The sequence below is a fragment of the Dendrobates tinctorius genome, unplaced genomic scaffold (assembly GCF_039654945.1).
Source record: "Dendrobates tinctorius isolate UK_male_01 unplaced genomic scaffold, ASM3965494v1 ptg000022l, whole genome shotgun sequence".
Classification (NCBI taxonomy): Eukaryota; Metazoa; Chordata; class Amphibia; order Anura; family Dendrobatidae; genus Dendrobates; species Dendrobates tinctorius.
Window position 1 is genome coordinate 7,939,453 of NW_027361690.1, and position 24,715 is coordinate 7,964,167.

Sequence of the window (24,715 nt, forward strand, 5' to 3'; positions counted from 1 at the left end):
GAGTAATTTGAGAACATTTTTTTACATTTAACGTCACCCAGCCATATTCTGTACTAACACATTGAAAAAGAAGCTGAAATCATTTTAAGTGGGAAAATAAATATAACAAAACCAAAATAATGTGGTTTCATAATTGTGAATAAAAATGCCAAAGGAAATGATAAAACAAGCCCAAGAAAATGTAAGGTATTCACTCTAACTTTAAATAGAATTATATCTTTATTGTGTTGCACTCTGTTAGGTGCCAAAATAAGGGACAAGGGATATACATATACTGTATATGATTAACAATTAAGTATATGTAGGTAAAATATCAAGCTTAACTACTAGAGATGAGCAAACCTTTCAAGGTTCGGTTCGGATTGGCGAACGTCCTGCTGTTCGCTGAACAGTTCATTGAACATATCTGAATCCAATTGAATTCAAAGGAAGGCAAAACTGAACGCATAAACAGCACCTTCAGGGGGCCCAAAAAGCTGCAAAAACAGCTCAAATTAGGGGCAGACACCAGAAAAAGTGGCATCAGTTGACCCAGAGTACAACAGTATAATTGTGCAGCATGGTTTCATGTGATAAGGCTTGGACCAGCATTTATAACTTAAACATTGATCATTAACAGGTGGATGAGTTACAGGTGTAGTCTTGGTGCTCTCAGATCCCTGCCAAATTCAGGCAACACACATGAAAGTGACCCAAGTTGGAGTACAAACATTTCCAAAAATTAGGGGTAGACACCAGGAAAAGTGGCATCAATTGACCCACAATAGAAATGTGATAGTGGCGCAGCAGCAGTCAGCCATGAGCCATGCATGTGGCATCACGGTCTGGTCAAACATTTACAGCTTGAAATTAAGTTTAAATTTAGACAAGATGGGTGAGGGACTGGTGTAAGCCTGATATGCTGGGCGCGCTGATACCTCATGAAACAGCTCAAACTTCTTTTCTGCTCAGCCACACTCAGGTGGCTCAAATATCAGCTTCGTAGGCTACATGTCTAGTATAGTAATACAGGTAGTTGACTGAAAGAAAGTGCAGGCCTGCTGATCTGGGTGCCTATTGCTACAGTCAACACACATGAAAGAGACCCAACTTGGAGTCCAAACATTTAAAAAAAATTATTGACACACACCACTAAAATTCTGTTAATTTCCCCAGAGTAAAAATAGTATAATGGAGCTCTGACACCCATTCCACTACAGGCAACCCACCAGATGGAGACTCAACTTGGAGTCTCCGAATTAAAAAAAAAATGTTTGTAACAGCAGCAGTAGCAACAGCAGGCACAGAAGCCACAACAAAGATGTTACAGACTGCAATAACACAAGATTAGTGCAGCACACTAAAAGCTACATCATCGCCTAGTCTGCCCAGTCTGCAACTGGAATGCAAAGGTTATTGGAGGTCCATGACTTGTTCATCTCGATGAAAGTTAGGTGGTGTACACTTTCAGGCCACAGTCGGATGCACTTATTTGTCAAGATACCACCAGGAGCGCTGAAGACACGTTCTGAGAGAACTCTGGCTGCCGGGCATGACAAAACCTCCAAGGTGTGACAGGCGATCTCAGGCCACTCTTCCATTTTTGAAGACCAAAATGTAAAAGGATCCAAACCCTCCCTGATGGCATTGATATTGAGCTCAATATACTCCTGTACCATCCTCTCCAGTCATTCACAATGTGTTAGACTTGTACTCTGTTCTGCTGGTGCATAGGCTGGTCTACAAAATGAGTGAAGCGACTCACAGAAATTGCTGCTGCTAATGTATTTGCATTGACAACTCGACACTCCCGGGGTTGGAAGTCTATAACTGTGATGCACACTGTGTGCCTCACTGGTGTCTTGGGGAAAACTACTCTTAAGATTGTCTACAAGCATATTGCAATACTCCAGCATATGCGCGTCACTTTCCAGGGGAAGGGGGCATCTGGTAGAATTTACTCTTGTACCGTGGATCTAGCAGAGTGGCAACCCAGGCTCCAGGTTCAGTGGAGACAGCCATTGCTCAATCTCGGCCTGGATAGCTGTCCACAACTCTTGAGCTGTGTGACTGCGATCTTCAAGGCATATTAATGTAAACACTGCCTGATTGCAGTGTGCCCTGGCTGCACAGAATGGAGTAGGGGGGGTATACTTTCTGCACTGTTGGAATGCATGTCTAATTAAGGGAGAGGTTGAAGGCACAGGTGGAGGCCCTAGAGGAAGTGGAGGAAGCAGAAGCAGTGACGGAAGCGTTAGATACACAGGTTTGTCCCGCCTGCCCCCACAGCCATCAGAGTCACCCAGTGCCCAGTCAGCAAAATGTAGCGCCACTGGCCATGTTTTCACGTCCAGGTATCGGGGTGAAATGCACCCTGGCAGACATAGATTTTTTTCAAGGAATGGATGATGTTGTCTGCGACATGCTGGTGTACCGCAGGCACAGCTTTCTTAGAGAAGTAATGGCGACTGGGGGACTGTGACAGTCATTAGCTTTTGGAAACCGTCTGTATCCACCAGGTGGAAAGGAAGCAGTTCTGTGGCCAACAGATTGGAGATGGGTGGAGTTCAAGCTCTTAGCTTTGGCATGTGTAGGATGAAACATTATTTTACGTGACCACAACTGCAGGAACGAGGGCTGGTTCCTGTGCTGAGAGAGGGTGGATTAGGGTGAACACGGCAAACTGCTGGACTGTGAGTGAGGTGCAGGCAGAGATATTATGCGGGATGGAGAAAGATGTGGTGTGCTCGGTGAAACTAAAAGAGCAGGCCTCTCCACTTCCGTAACAGCTGACGGGCTGTCACTCACCCCGACTGTAGGAGATAAACAAGTGGAGTTTCTGAATCCGGGTACCTGTGTGAGAACACTTGCCACATTGACAGAAGAGGAAGGAACAGCCAGTGGTTCATGAGGCCAGCGGGTCCGCATTTTAGCGCAGTGAGATTCCCTGACTAACGATTGTTGTCGGTTCATGCAGTTAAATTATTGCAATTTTTTCCTCTACTGAGTTGTTTTTTGCAAAGTTGGCAGATAATGTGAGTTGGGTCAGCCTTTGCGGCTTCAAAAAGGCCCAGACTAGGCAACTCTTGCTGCCCCTGTGAACTGCAGACCTGCAACCTCTGCTGGCCACAGCCAGAGTTGTGGCTGAGGATGCAGTGCTTGCCATGGTTGCATCACTCTGTGTCTATGTGTGGGAGACCTCAACTTAACCACCTCGTCTACTTCCACCTCCTCTGCTAAGCTACTCAGCTGCATTCCTCTGGGTTCACACCAAGTGGGACTGCAACCTCATCGTAATCCTCTCAGTTTTCCCACTCCTTGCCCTAAGAGTCACCCTCCTCCTCCTGCGCTGACCGCACAGTACAGTCCACGTGAGCCTCAGGTATCTGAGTCTCATCAGGATCACCTCCACCCCTAAGAGTTAGCATCTGGTGATGAGGGTCTGGATTCTGCTCGGACCCTACTTTGGAATAAAAAAGTAAAAAAATATATTGCAAAAATTGCATGAAGGTAGTAATGTTCATATGCAATTACATTTTGCATGCACATTAATTTACTTTTTCTGCTCAGACCCAGTTTCTCATTTGTTTCATTGTGCATTCTGTGCATATAAGGGTGTGACCGCCCTGTTTCTGAGTTGGAAAATCCATCCTGTCTGGCCTATACTATTACTGGTGGTTCAGTCCCTCTGTCCTTGTTCACATTTACGTCACTTGACAAGTGGAAAGGTTTTAAATACAAGAGTTAGGACTGTCCCACAAGGGTTGCCGTGACGTGGCGGGATGGCTTCTACATTATTTTGATCAAAATTATGTTAACTAAACACCCTTATTATTACTATTATTACTACCTTCATGCAATTTTTGCAATATATTTTTTTACTTTTTTATTCCAGGATATTTGTTTTGTGTTTTGCTTTTGGTTTTCTCTGTGTAAAGGTCATGTGTAGTGTTGAGCATTCCGATACCGCAAGTATCGGGTATCGGCCGATACTTGCTGTATCGGAATTCCGATACCGACTTCCGATATTTTTTCAATATCGGAATTCGGCATCGGAATCGGAAGTTCAGTTGATTGACGGCCTGACGTCATCATGATGCGCGGTGTGTGCGCATCATGATGCGCCGTCATTTCGGGCCTTCCGGGGGTCTCTGCCGGCCTGCCGGGGGGCTGTGCCGGCCTGCCGGGGGGCTGTGTGGACTGCCCGGGGTCTGTACCGGCCTGCCGGGGGGCTGTGCCGGCCTGCCGGTGGTCTGTGCACCCTGTGGGGGTCTGTACCGGCCTGCCGGGGGGCTGTGCCGGCCTGCCGGGGGGGCTGTGCTGATGTCCGGGGGTCTGTGCAAGCATCGTCCGATGGGACTACAAGTCCCATCTGGCGATGCCTGCTACCATGACAGTGATTGACACATTAGCCAATGATGGGACAGTAGTAGTCCCATCATCCGGCTAATGTGTTAAATGTTAAAAAAAAAAAAAAAATACTACATACATACTACATGCATGCTACATACATACTACATGCTACATACATACTACATATATACTACATACATACTACATATATACTACATGCATGCTACTTACATACTACATATATACTACATACATACTACATACATACTGCATGCTACATACATACTACATACATACTACATACATACTACATATATACTACATGCATGCTACATACATACTACATATATACTACATACATACTACATACATACTGCATGCTACATACATACTACATATATACTACATACATACTACATATATACTACATGCATGCTACATACATACTACATATATACTACATACATACTACATACATACTGCATGCTACATACATACTACATACATACTACATACATACTACATACATACTACATATATACTACATGCATGCTACATACATACTACATACATACCACATACATACTACATACATGCTACATGCTACATACATACTACATATATACTACATGCATGCTACATACATACTACATGCTACATACATACCACATACATACTACATACATGCTACATACATACTACATATATACTACATGCATGCTACATACATACTGCATGCTACATGCATGCTACATACATACTACATACATACTACATGCTACATACATACCACATATATACTACATACATACAATACATTCATACAATACATACATAGACATACAGTACATATAACATAGAGTAACATACTTACCAATACTTGTCACATTGTTCCCCGAAGCCATTGTCGTCTACGGAATAAATATTAACATAACAAACCACAAAAATACTCACCCACGATCCGAAGCAGTCCACGAGTGTGTCCCACGACGATCTTGGGTAGAGAACGGCAGCATCAGCTGTTGCTGCCGTTCTCTACGGGCTGCAGGAATCCAATGACGGAAGGTAGGTATCCTTCCGCACTGTATTCCTCCGCCACTTAAAAAAAAAAAAGTCCCTAGTCTCACTTTATGCCATTGCTGCGTGGGAATTTCCCACACAGCAATGGCATAAAGTGAGACTAGGGACTTTTTTTTTTTAAGTGGCGGAGGAATACAGTGCGGAAGGATACCTACCTTCCGTCATTGGATTCCTGCAGCCCGTAGAGAACGGCAGCAACAGCTGATGCTGCAGTTCTCTACCCAAGATCGTCGTGGGACACACTCGTGGACTGCTTCGGATCGTGGGTGAGTATTTTTGTGGTTTGTTATGTTAATATTTATTCCGTAGACGACAATGGCTTCGGGGAACAATGTGACAAGTATTGGTAAGTATGTTACTCTATGTTATATGTACTGTATGTCTATGTATGTATTGTATGAATGTATTGTATGTATGTAGTATATATGTGGTATGTATGTAGCATGTAGTATGTATGTAGTATGTATGTAGCATGCATGTAGCATGCAGTATGTATGTAGCATGCATGTAGTATATATGTAGTATGTATGTAGTATATATGTGGTATATATGTAGCATGTATGTGGTATGTATGTAGCATGTAGTATGTATGTAGTATGTATGTGGTATGTATGTAGCATGCAGTATGTATGTAGCATGCATGTAGTATGTATGTAGCATGTATGTAGTATATATGTGGTATGTATGTAGCATGTATGTGGTATGTATGTAGCATGTAGTATGTATGTAGTATGTATGTGGTATGTATGTAGCATGCAGTATGTATGTAGCATGCATGTAGTATATATGTAGTATGTATGTAGCATGCATGTAGCATGCAGTATGTATGTAGCATGCATGTAGTATATATGTAGTATGTATGTAGCATGCATGTAGTATATATGTAGCATGTATGTGGTATGTATGTAGCATGTAGTATGTATGTAGTATGTATGTGGTATGTATGTAGCATGCAGTATGTATGTAGCATGCATGTAGTATATATGTAGTATGTATGTAGCATGTATGTAGTATGTAGTATGAATGTAGCATGTATGTAGTATGCATGTTGTATGTATGTAGCATGTAATTTTTTTTTTTTTTTTTTTTACATTTAACACATTAGCCGGATGATGGGACTACTACTGTCCCATCATTGGCTAATGTGTCAATCACTGTCATGGTAGCAGGCATCGCCCGATGGGACTTGTAGTCCCATCGGACGATGCCTGCACAGACCCCCGGAGCCTGCACAGACCACCGGCAGGCCGGCACAGCCCCCCGGCAGGCCGGCACAGCCCCCCGGCAGGCCGGCACAGCCCCCCGGAGCCTGCACAGCCCCCCGGCAGGCCGGCACAGCCCCCCGGCAGGCCGGCACAGCCCCCCGGCAGGCCGGCACAGCCCCCCGGAGCCTGCACAGACCACCGGCAGGCCGGCACAGACCACCGGAGCCTGCACAGACCCCCTGGCAGGCCGGCACAGCCCCCCGAAAGGCCCGTACAGACCCCAGAGAGGCTGTACAAGGGCAGGAAAGGGTTTTTCTTATTCCGATACCGGAAGTCCCATAGACTTGAATGGGACTTCCGGTATCGGAATCGGCGATACCGATACTTTTTTTAAAGATCGGCCGATACCATCCGATACGATACTTTGAAGTATCGGACGGTATCGCTCAACTCTAGTCATGTGTTCATATGCAATTACATTTTGCATGCACATTAATTTACTTTTTCTGCTCAGACCCAGTTTCTCATTCGGACCCTACTTTGTCTAGCCCAGGATTCAACTGAAAAATATTTTGAGCATCGGTACAGATTGTCTCCTCTTCTTGAGTCTGTGAACTTTTGCAGCAGACCTCTGATGCTCATGGAATAGAATATGTGAACAGCTTTGCACACTCGCCCATCTGTGGTTCCCCATAGTCAGTTGTGCGGTTGGAGAGTTGTGACGCGGGGGGAAACAAGTGTAATTGGGATGCCACCTCTGAGCATTGTACTGTATGTGATGTTAAGGTGGAGGAAGAGGAGGAGTAGCCACTTGATGCAGCACTTGCCATTCACTGGAGCACATGCTCTTTCTGACCCTCATTCTACAAGGCATACTGCTGTGCGGCTGCAAAAGAAAGGGAGTTGAGTAGTTCATCCAGTAACAGATGTTGTTAGTTGTCTGGATAGGAGGAGACGGTGTTTGTTTAGTAAACTTTTCAGTAACATTACCACCTAACCCACGTACACCTTGAACACCAAGCCTATTCCCCTTTCCACCACGACCTCGTTTTTCCAACTCAAGTTGGATGTACCCTTCCCCTCTTTTCACAACCCTAGTCCCAAACCTGTCAGTCACCTGTCACTAAATTAACAATCAGTGTTTAATTGCTGAGATATTGTGTCTGGACAACACTATTAGCAGGAAGAATTCAGATTCAGAAATGTGTGCTGATGTTTGGCCCACACTATTAGCAGAAAAGATTTAGATTCTGAAATTTGGCCTAGTGTCTGGCCCACAGTGTTTGGACAAGTGATTTAGATTCTGAAATGTGGCCTGGTCTCTAGCCCATGTTATTAGCAGAAAGGATTTAGATTCTGAAATGAGGCCTGGTGTCTGGTCCACACTATTAGCACAAACAATTTAGATTCTGAAATGTGGCCTGGTGTATGGCCCACACTATTAGCAGAAAGCATTTAGATTTGGAAATATGGCCTGGTGTCTGGCCCACAGCCTTAGGCCTCTTTCACACATCAGGTTTTCTGCTTCAGGCGCGATCCGGCGCTTTTGACTAAAACCGGATCCGTCGAAATGCAATGCCGGATCCGGTTTCCCCCCCATTGACTTGCATTAGAGCCGGATCGAGCCGGATGGCCATGAGTTTCATCCGATTTTCGCCGGATCCGGCAACGTGACGCGATCCGGCGTCTGGAAAAAACGGTGACTGTAACGTTTTTTGTATCCGTCGAAAAAGCCTATGAGTGCCGCAATGCGCCGGATCCGGTTTTTTTGGTCTGAGCATGCTCAGTAGCTCTGCCCACAGGACATATATAAAAGCAAGACAATGGGACCCTCAGCCACACCCAACATGCCACCCAAGCCAAGAACCAGGAGCAGGAGAAGGCAGCAGACATCTGCAGCAGCAGCACCATCAGCACCACCCCAAATGGAGCAGCATGCTGAACAACGGGAGGGGAGTCCAGCAGCAGATGAGAGACGGTAATTATCAAATCCCCCATTCCTCCAAACTAGGGCTATGGAATATCAAGATATTCATTGGCCCTTTGTTTCTCTTTATTCAACAGCCGCCCAATAGATGCAGCAGCAGCAGCAATGGCAGCAGCAGAAACACCACCCACAGCCATGGAGTCTGGCCATGAGGAAGACAGCACATCTTCTGGGAGCCCTCCCTCGCATCGTCAGCGTTTGACGGTAAGTTTTTATTTCCAAAATCCATCATCTCTGTAATATATGTGTATTCATTGCCTTTTATTTCAAAACAGGAATCACAAGATGAAGAGGAGCTCCCAGAAGAAGAAGGAAGGGGTGGACAGACACTTGGAGTGGGCTCACAATTGGTAAGTTTTTTGCATCAAACGCAGAAACACAGCATCACACTACACACAACACATAGAAAACAATGTTCTGCAGACCACACACAGCAAACAAATGCCTACATCCAAAGACATAACATTTTTTGTTTTCTTCTCTAGTCTTCCCAATCTGGTGCTCGGCCAAGAGGTCCTCGCAGTGCCTCCCAGGGTCGTCGGCGACAGCAACGCGGCGGTCACCAGCGTGTAAGTATAAATATTTTTGCTTTGTTTTTTTTGCACTTTTTATTTCATTTCTTTTGTGGAGGCTAATTATGTTATTTTTGTCTTTTTCTTTAACAGCCTTCACAGCGTGCTCCCGACTCTGACGGTGAGGATGGAGGGATTGATGTCGACCGCCTCATCGATCTCGTCAGAGAAAGGGAGCCGCTCTGGAATATGGCTGACCGACGCCACGCTGACCTGATCGTTACCCGACGACTCTGGGAGGAAATCTGTTCGCTCCTTGTGGACCGCTGGGAGGACCTCGAAGCTCGGGCCCAGATTAAAGAGCGTAAGTATATACAGTACCGGTTGCTTGATTTAAACCTGTGTTTCCCGAACTCCAGTCCTCGTGGTCCCCACGGATCATGTGTTCAGGATTTCTATTTACTTTGGAAATCCTGAAAACATGACCCCTGGGGACCATGAGGACTGGAGTTTGGGAAACACTGATGTTGTATACTAACCACTTTGTCCTTTCTCGTTTCAGGGGAGAGAATTGTGAAGCGGTGGCGGTCTGTGAGGGATCGTTTCAAGAAGGAGTTCAATAAAGAGATGCGGGCCCCGAGTGGATCTGGAGGACGCAGGAGCAAGTACAAGTACGCACGAGCCCTGTCGTTCCTCCGGGAGACAATGCTCACCAGAAGGTAAATATTACACACCACATGTGACAAAAAAATGTTTAGATGTAACTTTTTTTTTTCAGCCAGGGCCATACCATGTCACTATTTTAATTGTTTTTTTTTCTCTTTATTCCACAGCACGGTGAGCAGCACTCGGGAGCCTGCACGATTGGACCCTTCTGAGGCGATCCCTGAGGAGACCGGCACTGAGGGAGACTTCGACCGCCCCGGTACATCTGCACCTTCCCAGCCTTCCCACACATTCGACCCATCAGTCCCATCCACCAGCACAGGAGCATCGTGGCCGCCTACATTACATGAAGCTGCTGGTGAGGAGATCGCTTTCCCTTTACCCCACCCTTCTGCCCCTGCCACCTCTAGTACACCTGCGGGTACTGGGCGGCAGCGGCAGAGGGGTCAGGAAAAGACTTATGCGCCAGAGTTCTTGCATCTGAATGCATCTTTCCAGAACTGTCTAAAAGTCTTGTCAGAGCAAATCTCCGCAGGCTATCAGCAGATCAACTCCAGCATTCTGGAGGTGAAGACACTTCTGCAAACCATGCATTCAGAAGCAAGATCTTCGCCAAACCACACCTTTTTCAGGTCTGTTGTGGAGCGCATGGAAACGCTCTCTCCTGCCCAGCAGATGCATGTAATGCATTCATGCCACGCTGCTCTCCAGCAAGTTACCTCCCAACCTCCTCCTCCCACCACGGTAGTTCCTCCACCTGCACCCCCTCCAGCCACTTTCCATCCTCCCCCTCCTATTACATCTACACCCCCTCCAGCCACTTTCCATCCTCCCCCTCCTATTACATCTACACCCCCTCCAGCCACTTTCCATCCTCCCCCTCCTATTACATACCATCCACCTCCCCAGCACCATCCACCTCCCCAGCACCATCCACCTCCACAACACCAGCAACCTCCCCAGTACCAGCAACCTCCCCAGTACCAGCAACCTCCCCAGTACCAGCAACCTCCCCAGTACCTGCAAACTCCCCAGTACCTGCAAACTCCCCAGTACCAGCAACCTCCCCAGTACCAGACATCTCCCCACTTCCAGCAACCTGCCCCGTACCAGACATCTCCCCACTTCCAGCAACCTGCCCCGTACCAGACATCTCCCCACTTCCAGCAACCTGCCCCGTACCAGACATCTCCCCACTTCCAGCAACCTGCCCCGTACCAAACTCCTTCCCCATACAACTTGCCATCAACATCATCTGCTCCTACAGTCCCTGCCCAACCCTCCACTCCACCACCCACCACCTCTTCTGCTTCCCACATGTCCACCCATTCTGTAGTTTTTTCCACACCTTCACCTCTAACTGTTCCTTCCCCACCACGATCCCAGTCCTCTCTCCACACTCCCAGTGTCGAAGTGTCCCGCAGCCCCTACAGCAGTATTTCCACCACACACTACACAGATTTATAATGTGTGTATTTAAATAAAAATGACCAGTTTTATGGTTTCAGTTTTATAGTTTCAAAGCTTTATTAAACAAGTTTATTAAAATTTTAAAAAAGTTTATTAAAAAAAACATTTTTCAATAAAAGTTAAATTATTTTACACTGGTTGTCTGTCGTTTCTTTCTGCGGCGAAAAAGGTTAAATACAGGGTATTTAAAAGGTGAAATGGTATTCAAAACTAGGTATATAACTGTGGGTAAATTTTAGCTTTTTGCCACAGTTGTGTTCCTGGTTGTGTTTGAAGCAAAGTATTTCACCTAAAAAGTTGTGTTTATTGTTGGTGATTTCCTAACAATGTCCACAACTTTTGTTAAAAGGTGAAATACTTTGCATAAAACACAACCAGGTACACACCTGTGGCCTAAAGCTAAAAATAGAGACCATGACAAGATAGCCAACTTTGGTTGGCAAAGGTATATACTGTTGGTACAGAAGGTACACAAGTTTGGTTGGGCACAAATCTTTCACACTCTGTCATCCTGCCAGTGTACTCTGCCTTGAGGTGACATAAAGTATAGTGCAAAATTGTCCCTCATTACTGAAACCGTCACAGAACTTCTAGTGGTAATGTCATGGTAATCTTGCAAGGTGGTTTCTTCAGAGGTGTCCTCAATGGAAATGGGTTCCTTGCATATAACAAAATTGTGGAGTACCACGCACGCTTTGATCACCTCGTCCACAGTTTCTGTCTTGAGGTTGATCGCAGTCAATAGGACCCGCCATTTGGCTGTCAGAATACCAAAGGTACATTCAACCATTCTTCTTGCTCTTGTGAGGCGGTAATTAAAAATGCGTTTTGGTCTTGTCAATCCTCTGCTAGAGTACGGTTTCAAAAGGTGTTCTGACAGCTGGAAGGCTTCATCCCCTACACAGACAAATGGCATAGGTGGACCAGATGTTTGCGGCAGCGGTCTAGGTGGTGGGAACTGGAAGGTGTTTCCATACAGTTTACGCCCCATGGCAGACAGTTTGAAAACTTGAGAGTCATTGGAGCGGCCATAGGCCCCAATATCAACCGCAATAAATTTGTATTCCGCGTCAGCGATGGCCATGAGGACAATTGAAAAATATTTCTTGTAATTGAAATATTCCGATCCCGATCCAGCTGGCTTTACAATGCAGATATGTTTCCCGTCCACAGCGCCCAAGCAGTTGGGAAACTGACATATCTGTTGAAACTTGTCAGCAATTTCAATCCACCTCTCTGTTGTGGGCTCTGGTAAAAACTCTTCAGCTAAGGAGTCCCACAGTGCACGGCATGTGTACTTCACTATTCCAGATATGGTGGAAATCCCGAGTCTGTACTGGAAATGCAGTGATGAAAGGGATTCTCCAGTTGCAAGAAATCTGTGGGGAATTAAAAAACAATAAATTAGTTTTAAATCACAGCATTACATACCAAAACTGAGCTATAACACTTGGAGATACAAACTACCACCAACAAGATTGCAGTGAAAGTGTGCTCTGATGCGATCACATCCAATAAATGTGGCTTACCTTAAAGTCACCATCAGACGCTCTGTGGGTGAAACAGAGAAGCGGCAATAGGTGTCCGCTTTTCTTATGAGGTGTGCAATGCGCTCCACCAAGTAATCAAAATTCTCCATTTTCATCCTAACATATCCAAAAAATTTATCCGGGTTTCGTCGAAGGTCCATGCAGAGTGTAGAATAGACCCCACGCGTCATTCTCTTGGCTGTGATGGGGTGGATCCACAAACGTCATCTACGATGCCTGATGCACTGCTGTCTCGCTCTCTCCTTCTCCAGAACAATCACCCTCAAACGATTTGCCTCCGCTGTAAAATCCGCCAAATTCTTCAAAATATTTCCAATGACAACATCCATCTTCGCCAGTAAACTTGCTCTTCTCTCCAACCTGCACTTTCTCCTCTACAACCTGTCAAAGAAGGGCTGTAGGAACATGCTATATATAGTTTTCCAGTAGCCAATCCCGTTCGGAAGGCCACAAGGGTCAATTTTAAAAACCGGATCCGGCGTAATCCGTCGAAAAACGGATAGAAAAACGGATGAACCGGATGAGACGGATCCGGTTTTGTCTGTCAAGAAAAAGACGGATCCGGCAGAAAACCAGATCCGTCACATCCGGTTTTACTAAACATTTGCCGGATCCGGCGTTCCGGCACGACGCCGGATCGCGCCTGACGCCGAAAACCTGAAGTGTGAAAGTAGCCTTAGCAAAAACAATTCAGATTCAGGAATGTGGGCTGATGTCTTGCCCAATATATTAGTAGAAAGGATTTAGATTCTGAAATGTGGGCTGGTATATGGCCTACAGTATTAGCACAAATGATTTAGATTCTGAATTGTGGCCTGGCGTCTGGTCCACACTATTAACACAATCTATTAAGATTCTGAAATGTGGGCTAGTGTATGGCCCACACTATTATCAGAAAGGATTTAAATTCAGAAATGTGACCTGCTGTCTGGCCCACACTACTAGCACAAACAATTTAGATTCTGAAATGTAGCCTGGTGTTTGGCTCACACTATTAGCATAAACAATTTAGATTCTGAAATGTGGCCTGGTCTCTGGCCCACTCTGTTGACACAAACGATTTAGATTCTGAAATGTGGCTTAGTGTATGGACCACACTATTAGTAGAAAGAATTTAGATTCTGAAATGTGGCTTGGTGTCTGGCTCACACTATTAGCACAAACAATTTAGATTCTGAAATGAGGGCTGGTGTGTGGAGCATACTATTAGCACAAGCTATTTAGATTCTAAAATGTGGCCTGATTTTGAGGAAAACGCTCTGGAATCTGAACACAGATCCAAATGTGCAACATTCGTTCTAAATTAGAGATTGGTGAACTTTTTCAGAACGCTCTACTCTACTAACTACATCTCTTCTTTGGATTATGATCGCCGAATTTGCACTATTTGCATACTGTATATACTCGAGTATAATCTGACCCGAGTATAAGATGAGGCACCTAATTTTGCCATGGAAAACTGGGTACGCTTATTGACTCGAGTATAAGCTGGATATGCATTGTCCCCTCATCCCTGTCCTGGTATGCTTGGCTCCCCCCATCCTGTCCTGATATGCGTGGCTCCCCTTGTCCTGTCCTGGTATGCGTGGCTTCCCCCGACGTTGTCCTGGTATGCGTGGCTCCCCCCGTTGGTGTCCTGGTATGCGTGGCTCCCCCCGTCGCTGTTCTAGTATGGTGGCTCCCCCCTATAGATGTCCTGGTATGCGTGGCTCCCCCCTCCCATCCTTGTATGCATGCTTCCTATTACAACAAAAAAAAAAAAACCAAACATCCTACTCACCTACCAGCGTGCCCTCGCAGCACCTCGTTCTAGCTTCCAGCAGCTCTTTCTGTGCTGAGCGATCACGTGGCACCGCTCATTAAGGTAATGAATATTCCCTCCATGCCTATGGGAGTGGAGACACATGCATATTCATTACCTTAATAAGCGGTGCCACGTGATCACTCAGCACAGGAAGAGCTGCCGGAAGCCGGCACCAACGAGATGCAGGTAACGGGTGAGTAGGATGTCTTCTGGAAGTCGGCGGCTGCAGCTGCAGCTGTCACTGCACGCTATAAGAGAAATGAATATTGATTTCTCTTTAGCAGCGGCACAGGCTGTAGCCATAGGCACCGGCTCATGCCTCTGTCACCCACTGCTCCGCAGCTCCCCCGCCGGCTTTTTGGGACATTTGACTCGTGTATAAGTCAAGGAGGGCGTTTTCAGCACAAAAAAATGTGCTGCAAAACTCTGCTTATACACGAGTATATACGGTATTTATTCGTCAAATATTTGCCGAACGCCATTACAGTCAGTGGGTGCCAAAAACAAACGCATGCACAACACCTTCAGACACCCCAAAAGCTGCCAAAATGCATCAAATTAGGGGGAGACACCAGAAAGTGGCCTCAATTCACCCACAGTACAAATTGTAGCATGGCACGGCAGTAATAAGCCATGCATTGAGGTATGGGGGTCTGGGCCAGCATTTACAGCTTTCAATTGAACTCCAAAGTAAGGCCGGGGTCACATTGCGTTCAGGCAGTCCGTTAGACGGACTGCGTTACACCACGGCATAACAGTCCGTTAATGCTGCCATTGATCCCCATTGTCGGACGCATGCCGTAAAGCGGCATGCATTCGCGATGTGCCGTCATTCAGGGGCTGCAGCGTCTGAGGCTCCTGCGCTAGCAGGTATAGCATAACACGATCGCGTTATGCTATACAGTTAATGCAGCCCGTCAATGTTATGCGTTGAACGGGCTGGGTTAACGCAATGTGAACCTGGCCTAAGACGAGGTAGGTGACGTATCAGTGTTGGCCTGCTGTGCTGGGAACCCTGATACCATATGCAACAACTCAACCTGCTTTCATGCTCAGCCACACTCAAGTGGCACTAATGTCAGTTTTGTAGAGTACTATTATCAGAAAAATCTAAGGATAGTAGTAACACGGGTAGTTAACTCAAAGGAAGTGAAGGCCTGATGGTATCTGAGGCCTACTTCTGCAGGCAACACACATGCAGGAGATCCAACCAGAAGTCTACACTTTTACCAAAATTATTGGCAGACACCACTGAAGTGACATCAAGTTCACCAGAGTACAAATAATATAATGGAGAGCGATATCTGTTTCACTACAGCCAACCCAGCAGATGGAGAGACACAATCAGGATTCTCCACATTTCCAAAAATTAGTGGCAGAAACCACCAAAGTGGCATCAGTTTCACCACAGTATAAATAGTATAATAGGGACCGACAGGTCTTCCACTACACCCAACCCAGCAGATGGACAGCCAACCAGGAGTGTTCACATTTCCAAAAATTAGTGGCATACACCACCAAAGTGGCATCAATTTCACCACAGTAGAAATAGTATAGGAACCGACAGGTCTTGCACTACACCCAGTTAACTGCGGCTAATGTTTTGGCATTGACGAATTCACGTGCCGGAGGTTGGAAGTCTAGAGCTGCACTATGTGTCTCACTGCTGTCTTGGGGATAACCTCTCTTAAGGTTGTGTAAAAGTGTGTTTCTATACTCTAGCATTCACGGGTCCCTTTTCAGGGCGGGAAGCATCTTGCAAAATTTCGTCTTATAACGTGGACCTAACAGAGTGGCAACCCAGTAGTCAGCACTATTTCGAATGATAACTTTACAGGGATCATGTTGGAGTGCAGCAAGAAGGCTCTCATATGTCAGGCTCTTCCATGAGATCCAAGCCCATGCTGTGTTGTTGGCTGGGTAACACTGATGCTTGTTTCCTCCGTCCCCTCCCACCAACTATGAACAACACAGAGGGGAGAATTATCCTCTTCATCTCCTGACAGTTGCTCGTCCATCACCTCTTCCTCCTCCATTTCTTCCTCAGATCTTGCACCTTCAATAACAGTTTGTCTGTTATGACCAGCCCCCCCTTGATTACAGTAATCCACCCTCCCTTACGAAACAATCACTGACCTCAGAGAGCCCAGGCAAAGAAAACACTGCGGCAGCCGGCAAAGGCGCTCAATCACAGTGAAATCCTAGGTGCATTGCTCCCTGGGAAATACGAATATGGAAATAAAGTCCGTGGAGCCTCATTTAAAAGTCTCAAACACGGGACTAGCCAGATCTTCCTCCAGGGAAGGACCCAGCCAAGGGGTGGCTCCTTTCGGAAACCACCATTACCACCATATTAAGTGGCCCTTTAAGTCAATATCCAGCTCTTTACGAGTTTACAGATATGACAAGGGAAATACCAAGGCCAGGTATCCATCCACAGACAGCTGTTTCGGGGTGTTACCCCTCATCAGTGTGGAGTAGGATTCTGGCTAGGTGGGAGCAATGCCTAGTAGACCAACATCACGAAACAATCACTGACCTCAGGGAGACCAGTCAAAGAAAACACTGTGGCAGCCGGCAAAGGCGCTCAATCACAGTGAAATCCTAGGTGCATTGCTCCCTGGGAAATACGAATATGCATTTGGTCTACTAGGCATTGTTCCCACCTAGCCAGAATCCTACTTCACACTGATGAGGGGCAACACCCTGAAACAGCTGTCTGTGGATGGATACCTGGCTGTTATGAGCTCATTTTCTGCTCCACCAGTTGAGAGTTCTCCTTCCGTTCTCCCTCTGGTGGTGACAGGAGGTAGTGAGGTTGGTTTAAGTGGTAGTGATCTGCCACCTGATGAGGAGGATAACGATTGGATCTCTTGAGTATCAGACTGGATATAAGACAGCCGACGCCCTATCCTGGTGCTGGTGATTCAGTCTGCTTCTCAGGTCTTGGACTTCAGCTCTCTTCCAATCTTCTCAAGTTAAGTTTGTTTTTTTGCTAATGTTCACACTTGCGCTTGTTGGTCAATTCAGTTTCTTGTGTGGTCAGCTTGCCCCTGCTGAGGCTATTCTGAACTTCCACTCCAATTTATCTGTATTTGCCAATTTGCCTTTTTGTCCCTTATTAGATTGGCCTCTTTTTGCTCTGTTTCAGAATATTTCAGAGTGCTGATATTATAGTGGGAGAAGTCTAGTGACTTCAGGGTTAATTTTGCTATCAGACGTGTTGGACATTATTTTGGTAGGGTTTTTTGGCAGATTGCAGACAGTGGCTTTCTTTTCCTGTCCTTTCTAGTTAGTCGGGCCCCATCGTTTGCTCAGCCTATTTTCCTGCCTGTGTTTGTGTTTTCATCTTGCTTCACCGTCAATACATGTGTGGGGGCTATCTATTCCTTTGGGGTCTGCTCTGGGGCAGTTAGTTTTCCTTTTTCTTGCTTTAGGTTTATGTAGTCCTCCGGCGGTGACAAGGCGTCTAGGAACATCGTAGGAACGCTCCACTGCTACTGTTAGTTGTGTGACTAAGATCAGGGATCTGCAATCTGCATAGTTACCAACCTCTCTGGTTTTCTGGGACTTAGCTTTTTGTTGTTCCTCCTCGGTGACCCATTCATAACAGAATCACCAGCCATACCGCAGATTCTAGGGCACTCAAAAGCAGGGAAAAATTGTTGAAAAGAAAGAGAAAAAAAAAAGTGTCAGAATTTTTTTTTAATTTTTTTTTTATATATTTTTTCCTCTTTTTTCTGGGGCCGTAGGATTTTTTTTTTTTCCTAATGGAGATTAAGCAATTGTCTGATCGTGTGGAGCAACTTGCTGCTGAAGTGCAGGGAATTTCCACCTACCTCATTCAGTCACATGCTGCTGAACCTAAGATTCCTACTGCTGATGTGTTTTCTGGGGATCGGTCTAAATTTCTGAATTTTAAGAATAATTGTAAATTATTTCTTGCCTTGAAGCCTAGTTCATCGGGGAGCTCTGTGCAACAGGTTAAAATTGTCATCTCCTTGCTGCGCGGCGATCCCCAGGATTGGGCTTTTTCTCTGACATCTGAAAATCTTATTTTGACTAATGTGGATGCATTTTTTCAAGCCTTGGGGTTGTTGTATGATGAACCTAATGCCGATGATCAAGCTGAGAGAACGCTGTTGGCATTAGACCAGGGTCAGGATCCTGCAGAGTTGTACTGTCAAAAATTCTGAAAGTGGGCTGTCCTTACTACATGGAATGATAGTGCATTGGCAGCTCTCTTTCGGAAAGGTTTGTCAGAGACCGTAAAAGATGTTATGGTGGGATTTCCTGTTCCTTCTGGTCTGGATGGCTGTATGTCATTAGCCATTCAAGTTGATCGGCGTTTACGTGAACGTAAAACTACACGGGAGGCGCTGCCACCTTTTGAACAAATGTCTGAACCTATGCAATGTGATGGGGTTTTGTCTAGGGCGCAACGTCGGGAGTTTAGACGGCGTAATAAGCTATGTTTTTTCTGTGGAGACGCCTCTCATACTATTTCTGACTTCCCTAAATGAGAGAAACGTTTTGCACACACATTAGCTGTGGGCAGTATACAACTTAAGTTCCTTTTGGCAATTACTCTGATCTGCTCCTTGTCCACATTTTCCACTAAGGCTTTTGTGGATTCAGGAGCAACTCTGAATCTGATGGATTTGGACTTTGCTAAACGTTGTGGTTTGTCCATGACGCCTCTGCAGACACCTATTCCTTTGAGGGGTATTGATGCCACTCCTTTGGCAGAGAATAAACCTTAGTTTTGGACCCACGTGATAATGCGAGTTGCCCCAGACCACCAAGAAAATTGTAAATTTTTGGTGCTGCATAATTTGCATGATACTATTGTTCTGGGGTTCCCCTGGTTGCAAACTCATAACCCAGTTTTGGATTGGAAATCTGTGTCTGTGGTGAGTTGGGGTTGTCAGTGTGTTCTTAGGGACGCTCCTGTTTTCTCCACCTCTCCTCAGTCTCATGATATTCCTGATTATTTGGCTGATTTCTCTGATGTATTTAGTGAGAGTAAGTCTGCGTCTTTGCCTCCTCATAGGAGTTATGACTGCAATAGACTTGATGCCTGGGTGTAAATTTCCCAAGGGTCGGCTTTTCAACTTATCTGTACCCGAACATGATGCTATGCGATCCTATATTAAGGAGTCATTGGAGAAGGGTCATATTAGACCATCCTCGTCACCTTTAGGTGCTGTTTTTTTTGTGGCCAAGAAAGATGGTTCATTAAGACTGTGTATTGATTATCGTTCCCTTAACAAGATGACGGTTAAATATCAGTACCCGTTACCTCTGATGTCTGATTTATTCTCCAGAGTTAAGAGTGCCTGCTGGTTTACTAAGCTTGACCTCAGGGGGGCGTATAATCTTATTCGCATCATGCACGGGGATGAATGGAAGACGGAGTTTAATACTCCGGAGGGACATTTTGAGTACCTGGTGATGCCTTTTGGGCTCTCTAATGCCCCTTCTGTCTTCCAGTCCTTTATGAATGATATTTTCCGAGACTTTGTGGATAAGTTTTTGATCATCTATCTGGATGATATTTTGATCTTTTCTAGTGATTGGGATTCCCATGTAGAACATGTCCGGACTGTGTTCCGTATTTTGAGGGAGAATTCCCTGTTTGTTAAGGGATCGAAGTGCCTCTTTGGTGTACAGAGGATTTCATTTTTGGGATTTATCTTGTCTCCATCGACTATTGAAATGGACCTGGCCAAGGTACAGGCCATTTATGATTGGGTTCAGCCTACTTCTTTGAAGGCTCTCCAGAAGTTTTTGGGTTTTTCTAATTTCTATCGTAAATTTATAGGTAATTTTTCTAGTATTGTCAAACCACTGACTGATCTGACCAAGAAGGGAGCTGATGTGCTGAATTGGTCTCCTGAGGCTGTCTCAGCATTTCAGGAGCTTAAGCAGAGATTTAATTCAGCTCCAGTTTTACGGCAACCTGATGTCTCACTTTCATTTCAAGTGGAGGTAGATGCTTCTGAGATTGGTGCAGGAGCTGTTTTGTCCCAAAAAGACCCTGTGCCTTCTTTTCTCGAAAGTTCTCCCCATCTGAACGCAACTATGATGTGGGGAATCGGGAATTGTTGGCCATGAAATGGGCATTTGAGGAGTGGAGACATTGGTTGGAGGGAGCTAGACATCAATTTGTGGTCCTCACCAATCGCAAGAATCTGATGTATCTGGAGTCGGCCAAACGCTTGAATCCTAGACAGGCTAGATGGGCCTTGTTTTTCACGTGTTTTAATTTTGTGGTCTCTTTTCTTCCAGGCACTAAGAATGTTAAGACAGACGCCCTTTCTAGGAGTTTCTTTGCTGATTCTCTTAATGTGACCGAGCCTACTACTATCCTAGGTGAGGGGGTAGTTCTTTCTGCCATTTCGCCCGATTTGAGACGTGCCCTGGAGGAATTTCAGGAGGATAAACCTGAGCGTTGCCCTATGGGAAGATTGTATGTTCCTGACCAGTGGAGAAAGAGAGTGATGTCTGAAGTCCATTGCTCCGCATTGGCTGGTCATCTGGGTATTTTTGGTACCAGAGATTTGGTGAGTCGGTCGTTTTGGTGGCCTGCCTTATCTCGTGATGTCAGGAATTTTGTACAGTCCTGTGGGACTTGTTCTCGGTCTAAACCCTGTTCTCGTTCTGGTGGGTTGCTGATGCCCCTGCCGGTGGCCAAGAGGCCATGGACCCATATCTCAATGGATTTTATTTCTGATCTTCCTGTCTCTCAGAGAATGACTGTTATCTGGGTGATTTGTGATAGATTTTCGAAGATGGTCCATCTTGTACCACTCCCAAAGTTGCCATCTTCTGCTGAGTTGGTACCCTTGTTTTTACAACAGGTGGTTCGGTTACTCGGGATTCCTGAGAACATTGTGTCCGATAGAGGGGTCCAGTTTGTTTCCAGATTCTGGAAAGCCTTTTGTTCCAATCTGGGAATTCAGTTATCCTTCTCCTCCGCTTTTCATCCCCAGACCAATGGGCAGACTGAGAGAACAAACCAGACCCTGGAGTCTTATTTAAGATGTTTTATATCTGCTGATCAAGATGATTGGGTCTCATTTTTGCCCTTGGCCGCTGGTTAGAGCTAGTTCTGCCACTTTGATGTCACCCTTTTTCTGTAATTTTGGGTTTCATCCTCGATTCTCTTCAGGGCAAGTGGAATCTTCGTCCTGCCCAGGTGTGGACACTGTAGTTGTGAGAATGCAGCAGATATGGGACCAAGTGGTGGATAAGTTGTCACTCTCTCAGGAAAAGGTCCTGCGTTTTTCCAACCGGCATAGGACCATTGGTCCCCGGTTTAAAGTGGGTGATATGGTTTGGTTGTCGTCTAAGAATATTCCTATGAAGGTTGCATCTCCAAAATTTAAGCCCAGATTTATTGGACCTTATAAGATTTTGGAGATTCCTAATCCTGTTTCTTTTCGATTGGCTCTTCCAGTTACGTTCAAAATCCATAACGTATTTCACAAGTCACTGTTGAAGAGGTTTGTTGAGCCAGTAGTTCCTGTGGCGGCACCTCCTGACCCTGTATTGGTTAAAGGCAATGTGGAATATGAGGTAGAGAAAATATTGGATTCTCGTTTGGTTAGACGGAGACTCCAGTATTTGGTCAAATGGAAGGGTTATGGCCAGGAGGATAATTCTTGGGTCTCTGCCTCTGATATTCATGCCAATAAATTGGTTCGTGCTTTTCACCGGGCCCATTCTGATCGCCTGGTGGCATTGATGAGGGTTTGGTGACCCCTCCTCAAGGGGGGGGTACTGTTATGAGCTCATTTTCTGCTCCACCAGTTGAGAGGTCTCCTTCCGTTCTCCCTCTGGTGGTGACAGGAGGTAGTGAGGTTGGTTTAAGTGGTAGTGATCTGCCACCTGATGAGGAGGATAACGATTGGATCTCTGGAGTATCAGACTGAGTATAAGACAGCCGACGCCCTATCCTGGTGCTGGTGATTCAGTCTGCTTCTCAGGTCTTGGACTTCAGCTCTCTTCCAGTCTTCTCAAGTTAAGTTTGTTTTTTTTGCTAATGTTCACACTTGCGCTTGTTGGTCAATTCAGTTTCTTGTGTGGTCAGCTTGCCTCTGCTGGGGCTATTCTGAACTTCCACTCCTATTTATCTGTATTTGCCAATTTGCCTTTTTGTCCTTTATTAGATTGGCCTCTTTTTGCTCTGTTTCAGAATATTTCAGAGTGCTGATATAGTGGGAGAAATCTAGTGACTTCAGGGTTAATTTTGCTATCAGACGTGTTGGACATTATTTTGGTAAGGTTTTTTGGCAGATTGCAGCTTTCCTTTCCTGTCCATTCTAGTTAGTCGGGCCCCATCGTTTGCTCAGCCTATTTTCCTGCCTGTGTTTGTGTTTTCATCTTGCTTCACCGTCAATACATGTGTGGGGGATGTCTATTCCTTTGGGGTCTGCTCTGGGGCAGTTAGTTTTCCCTTTTCTTGCTTTAGGTTTATGTAGTCCTCCGGCAGTGACGAGGCATCTTGGAACATCGTAGGAATGCTCCACTGCTACTGTTAGTTGTGTGGCTAAGATCAGGGATCTGAAATCTGCATAGTTACCAACCTCTCTGATTTTCTGGGAGTTAGCTTTTTGTTGTTCCTCCTCAGTGACCCATTCATAACACCTGGCCTTGGTATTTCCCTTGTCATATCTGTAAACTCATAAAGATCTGGATATTGACTTAAAGGGCCACTTAATATGGTGGTAATGGTGGTTTCCAAAAGGAGCCACCCCTTGGCTGGGTCCTTCCCTGGAGGAAGATCTGGCTAGTCCCGTGTTTGAGACTCTTAAATGAGGCTCCACGGATTTTATTTGCATATTCGTAATCCACCCTCCCTTGACACATGCCTGTGTGACGACAGTCTGGAACTTGGAGACAATGTTATCCCTTCCGCATCCTCCTCTGCTTCCTCCTCTTCTTCTATGACCACCATCTCCTGCCGCAGGCTATTCAAAGTCTGCTCCAGTATGTAGATTACCGGAATAGTGATGCTGATGATGGCGTCATCAACGCTAACCATCTTAGTAGCCATTTTGAAACTATGCAGAAGGGTGCAGAGATACTTAATCTGTGCCCACTCCATACTGCGTCAGGGCTCGTTGCTGCTGCCACAGTCGCTGCAACATATGCAGAGTGGAATTCCACCATGTCGGCACATCACATATCAACCTGTTAACTGGCATGGACAAAGACCTCTGTGTTGATGCAAGAGGCGGCTGATGGTTGTTGAGGTCCACTGGTCCGCATTTTTGCGCCGTGGGATGCCCAGAGTAACGCATGTTGATAGCGCATGTGTAGGTTCATACATGTAGTAGTCAAATTATTGCACTTTATCCCGCTACTTATGTTTTTTTTTCAAAGTTGGCAGATTACGTGAGTTGTCTCATCCTTTGTGGGGTCAAAAAAGACCCAGGCTAGGCAACCTTTGCCACCCCTGCAAACAAGCTGAAGATCCGTAATGGCTGCTTGTCACAGCCACAGTTGTGGCTGAGGATGCATTGCTCATAGTGGCTGCACCACTACGTGTCTGCGACATACAATGCAACATAACCTGCTCGTCTTCCTCCTCAGATGACCTACTCAGCTATGTGCCTCTATGTTCACGCAAACTGGGATCTAACACCTCATCAATATCATTCTCTGTGTTATGACATTCCTTGCCCTTGGAGTCTCCTTCTTCCTCTTCTTGCCCTGACAGCACAGTACAGTCCGCGTGAGCCTCAGATATCGGAGTTTCATCAGGGTCACATCGACCCTGGGGGTAAAAGTCTGGTCACAAGGGTCAGCATGCTGCTCGGACCCTACTTTGTCCTGCTTCGGATCCAAGCTAAAAAAAATTTGGGCATCGGTGCAGATTTCCTCCTCTTGACTGTGAAGCTTTTGAGTACACTTCTGATGCCCATGGCATAGAATGTGTAAAGAGCTCTTCAGACTCACTCATCTGTGGTTCCTTACAGTTAGTTGTACGGTTGGCGAGTTGTGACGGGGGGGAAGCAAGTGTAATTTGGGTGCCACCTCTGTTGACTTTACTGGGTGTGATGTTGAGGTGGAGGAAGAGGAGGAGAGGCCACTTGAAACTG

The 24,715-nt window shown here is 45.7% G+C and overlaps 1 protein-coding gene across 1 annotated transcript in view; it reads left to right on the forward strand.

Moving 5' to 3' along the window:
• MYO5C (myosin VC) overlaps window positions 1–24,715 on the forward strand; it is a 483,348-nt gene that overhangs the window by 379,674 nt on the left and 78,959 nt on the right. The gene's annotated exons all lie outside the window — the stretch shown is intronic.